At 42.3% G+C, this 5344-nt stretch overlaps 1 non-coding gene across 1 annotated transcript; it reads right to left on the bottom strand.

The window, feature by feature from the left end:
* Nucleotides 1–3018: 3018 nt before the first annotated feature.
* On the bottom strand, nucleotides 3019–3137 carry LOC131019201 (5S ribosomal RNA). The gene has a single exon (XR_009100123.1). It is a non-coding gene; the product is annotated as a 5S ribosomal RNA (ribosomal RNA).
* Between the last annotated feature and the right edge of the window lie 2207 nt (nucleotides 3138–5344).

Raw genomic sequence — 5344 nt, 5'->3', positions numbered from 1 at the left:
AACCTTGTGTAGGCCTTTCGTGCACGAGATACGTGAATTTCGCCTATGAAATTTGCGAATCCGGTTTATTTTTATAAATTATTTTAAAAGATACGCCACGTGGTGAATTGGGTGCGAATCCGACGAGAATCCGAGAGAATCGCACCCTAAAAGAATCTGATTCGTCGTACATGCTAATTTTTGAAGAATCCGTGCATCATAGATCCCAAATCATCGAATAAATTATTTTATACCATATTCAAATATTCATATAATATAATTTTATCGATATTATTTATTGTACTATGACATCCTAATATCTTATTTGATAAAAAAAGTAATACGAAACACACAGCCTTTTATAAATTAAAAGCCTAAAAATATTATACTGATTTGAGAGATTCTGTATACCACCTACGGAGATGATATACGCAATACAAATCTTAATTATAACTATTGCTAACTTTATAATCTTAATACACCATACCAAACAGCATACTCCATCCGTCTCATTGTTTAAGACACACTTTCCTTATTGGATTGTCTCATTATTAAAGACACATGTCCTTTTTTGGTTAAAATTAGGAATTGATTAACATTTAATTAAATCACCTCTAATCCTACCTATAAAAATCTAGACACACACTCCAAGTCTAGATCTACCTCTCCAGCCAAATGGCCCCCCTTCCCACTCTGTCTCCCAGTTCACCGAACCACCGACATCAGCATCGGCAACGGCAACATCGTTCTCAACAAATACCAGCTCAATCGCCACTGTGCATGTGGATGCTGCCATGGAGCCCCGCATCGTTTGCGAGGTCTCCGCCATGCGCCGCATCCACCTACAAAACCCCAACCCCCAATTCTGCCACCACATTCCCTCTCGATTCCTAGCGATTGCAATGACAATCATGGCCCGCGCCGCTCTTAGCCCTAGCCACCCCTTTGCTCTGTTTCTTTCATTTTCAATTTGGGTATTTTTTCAATTTGGGTATTTTTTTCATAATTCATTCTCAACAAAAATATGTACCTTCCTCCTCTGTCACCGTCCGCGGTCGACATCGCTGTTGTTACAACCACCACCACCTCCACCTTACTCGCTCATCCGGTTAATTAGATTAAAATCAAAGGAAATCTATGCAGCCGGTTAATTGGATTGAAATCAGAGGGAATCAATGCTAGAAATTGAGAAATGAGAATAGAAAGAAGAATGGAGGAGTGGCAATAGAGAAGTTGTGAAGGTGGATGATGGAAAGGGAGGGGAGAGAAGAATGGAGGAGGGGCGGCAAAGAGGTTGTGCGAAAGGAGAGGAGAGAGAAAAAGAAGAATTAAATATGTTTAATTAAATGTATTAAATATATGGGCTAATACATTTTCCTCTCTAATTTAACTCTCCTAAATTCAGAGCATCCACATTGGTGTTACATGATAGCTTACATGATAGTTTACTTTATGAGGGGGGGACCACATGGTGTAAAGAGGCTGCATTGATGTTACATGATAGCCTACATGATTTTTTTAGTTTTGATTTTTATGTTTTTCACTTAAATTTAATTGCTCAAATTTAAATAACACATTTTACTAATAATTAAAATTCCATTAAAATAAAAAACCTAAAAATTACATAAAAAAAATTAAAAACATAATTAAAATTACATAAATTAAAATCATAGTCTAGATAAGCCCACGACGCTTGAGCATTTCTTGGACCATGTGCTCGTGGGTCATCCTTTGTGCATCGCTCATATGCGATGTATCCAGACTGAGGAGTTGCATATCGAGCTCCCTCTCCTTGAGCTCGTTCTTTTTGGCATACTCGGCGGTGATTTTTTTCAAGTTCTGGTCGGACCGCTCCAATGCCTCTTTGTACTTCGATGATTGCTCGGAGCTTGCCGCCTTCCCCTTCTCCTTCGCTTTCGCTGCCCTCGCCGCCGCCTTTGCCGCCTTGTTCCCAATCGGTCAGGCAGACGAGATCTCCTCGCCCGATGCCGAGGTGGTGAAGGCGCCCTCATCTGTAGTCTTTGTCCTCTTGGAGGAATGCATGTCTCCCTCGAGGTACATCGACTTGAACTTGTGGTTGTTCCGGAGAATTTTCCACGCGTTCCAGTAGTTGAAGGAGGCCTTATTTGCGGTCCGACTTTTAAAGAGGATTTGGGCCTTGTCCCGGAGCATATCGTCAAAATGGCCGGATGGCCACCGGGTGTGCGTCTTCACCCAAATACTCTCCCAGAGCCGCACATCTTGGGCCACTCGCGTCCAGTGCCCTTGAATCTGGAGGTGCTTGAGGTTGGCGCCGATGAAGGGGTTGACACTGACGACAATCCTCATCCAATATTCGTGCCCCTTCTGATTTGTCCCACGGATGGCGTCGTTTGTCTCCTCCATTCAAATTTGGACGATGAGGTCCGTCTCCTCCGGGGTGTAGGTGTGACGGACAGTCTTTCCTCCGTCATCCTCCTCCTCCTCCTCATCTGCCACCGGCGTCTGCCTATCATGCCGGATCTTATGGGCGATTTCCTTCCTCCGGCTGCCTTTCTTCGGTTTGGCGGCACTATGGGCTGCCGAAGGCATCTCCTCGCCGGATGAAGGAGCATCCCCCAAGTTACATCCTGACAAATCAGGATGATAGTCGTCGGATAGATCGGGGCACCAATTTAGGTCATAGTAATTTGGGTTGTGTGGATCCATGGATGGTGTAGAGAGAGGAAGAAAGGAAAAAGTGAGGAAGATGAAGAAAGGTGAAGGAAGAAAGTGAGGAAGAAGAAGAAGAAGATAAAGAAGAGAGAAAAAAAAAATCATGAAAATCGAGGCAGTCAAATTCAAAATTCAAAATTTCTATTTTTTTTAATGGCGCATGTAAAACACTCACCTATTTTGAACGGCCGATCGGGCTACACGTTAGAATGTGTAGCCCTCGTGTAAGGGAGGGCTGCATCGCCTTACACGATGCGAGTTCGGCGCCTTCTCGACGAAGCTAAGAAAAAAAAATAGCAGGCGAGAAGAAATAAAAGATAAATGGACCGCGGGGCGGCAAAAAAAGGGGTGCAACACGAGGACTTCCCAGGAGGTCACCTATCCTAGTACTACTCTCGCCCAAACACGCTTAACTTCGGAGTTCTGATGGGATCCAGTGCATTAGTGCCGGTATGATCGCACCCATTAGTAACACCGCGCTTTATCCCCTTTATCCTCTATCGTGTAGGCGATGTGGATGCTCTCACGAGCTCAAAAGAACTGTGACTTTATTATTGGAATGGAGGGAGTATTATATTTTACAGGTATTCTATTTTATCAAATATGATACTCCCTCCGTCCCAATAATGAAGTCTCCTTGCTTTTGGGCACGGGTATTTAGGAGAGTTAAAGTAGAGGTAAAAGTAGTATGGACCACATAATTAGTGCTTTAATTAATGTTATTTTATTTCCTAATTAAATTGACTAATCAAGTCTTCTATCTCTGTACGAGAGTTCTGCCGTCGCCGTTCGCCGGCTGTTTCAGCCGCCGGCATGGCTGTTGGCCGTCCGTTCCCCTTTCTCTGGCTCACTGAACACCCACACATACACTCAATCGATCCCTAACTCCCTCTCTTAAAGTATGTTCAACCTTCCTTCCCAAAATCGAAACATGCAAGTTCAGCCCCAAAACTTCCTCCTCCATCTGAAATCCGCCGCCGCCGCCGCTGCTGAGGGCCCGGCGAGTCGCCGCCCTTATTCGTTCTAAGAATTCGAAATTATCTCTTATAATCTGCAACCCAATCAAGAATTCGAAATACACCATGGCTCTGATACACCACAACTAAATTTCAAAAAAAAATTGAATTGGGAATAAACCTCCCTAATCTGCAACCCTACCACCTCTATACTGCCGTCGTGCCGCCGCACCGCCTTCGAGGAAGAGAGTAGAGAGAGAGAGGCAGTGGAAGGCAGAGAGATAGGGTTTCGCCTTTTGCAGAGGGTGGAGGCGGTGGAGATAGGAGGCGGCGGCGCCTCACCATCGCCAGGAGAGGGCAGCCCTGGTCGCCAGAAAACGGGCGGCGACTGGCTGCGCGGATGTGTGTGGGAGAGGGAGTCGGTGGAGGCGGAGGAGATCAGAGGCGAAGCGGTGGATGCAGAGGGTGGAGGCGGTGGAGAGATAGGAGGCGGCGGCGCCTCGCCGTCGCCAGGAGAGGGCAGAGTCCTAGTCGTCGGAAAACGGGCGGCGAGGCAGGGGCCTTGTCGCTGCGGTCACCGGGAGAGAGAAGAGGAACGGTGGTGGTGAGGCGTCCGAGAGAGAGAAAATGCGAAGAGAGAGAGAGAGAGTAACATATTTGGGAAAGAGAGTGAGAGAGAGAGAGAGAGTGAGATTAAAGTTAGAAAGAGAGAGAGAATACCTAATTAATTGAACTAATTGTATTGTAATTTATGCCAAAAAAGAAAAGTAGACTTGAATATTGGGACGAATCAAAAAGAAATAGGAGACTTGAATATTGAGACGGAGGGAGTATATAATAAAAGACATCTCAGTCAAACGTATCACACTTTATCTCATACCGCGTACCAAATGAGTCCTATAAGTATCATTTGATAATCTTACTAATTGATATCAAACGTTTACATATATTTGTGAATTTGTGCATGCACAACTTAACCGATTCACCATATCTTTTAAATCAAGTTAATTAATTTTGAAAATTTTATAAGTACACAAATACATAGCTCTAAATTTAAAAGTATGTTAAATATCTCCATGCATACCATGGGTGAAATACTAGTTGCATAAAATAATCTAGATGATTAGCATACACACGTGTGGAGTATTCATTCATTCTTTTTCCTCTTTGCACTCGATTGTCTGCAACAAATTGTCAAGTTTATAAAAGACTTTTCTATCTCATTTCCCCACAAGTAATTATTATGGATGAGATATACAAATTTATAGAGGCGATTTAATAATTTAGTGGTTATCAATTTGTTATCTAGTTAATGGTATTATGGACTACATACCACACTTGATAATTTTGAAGAAGGATTTTGTCATTTTTGCAGAACAGGGGATATCCATGTATATTTTTCGTTTTTAAGAAAACACATGATATGCATATAGTATGCTACTGTTTTTGTTTGATATTTTCAACAACCTTAAATCTGTGTGTCATCAGTCATTTCAAAATTATGCAGTTTATTTCTGGAAACAATATAGAATTAATTATCATTGACTCATGAGTGTGGAATCTTTTTTTTTTTTTTTTTTTTCTTTCCTTTAAATCCTGTCTCCACGCATCAACTGAATAATTCTTAAATAAAAGATGGAATGAGATTCAATGTACCATATTTTATGTCTCATTTTATGTTTCACTTTCAATATTATTTATTTTCTTATATATTT

This window comes from Salvia miltiorrhiza, chromosome 3, assembly GCF_028751815.1.
Source record: "Salvia miltiorrhiza cultivar Shanhuang (shh) chromosome 3, IMPLAD_Smil_shh, whole genome shotgun sequence".
Taxonomy (NCBI): domain Eukaryota; kingdom Viridiplantae; phylum Streptophyta; class Magnoliopsida; order Lamiales; family Lamiaceae; genus Salvia; species Salvia miltiorrhiza.
This window is presented reverse-complemented; position numbering and strand designations above follow the sequence as displayed.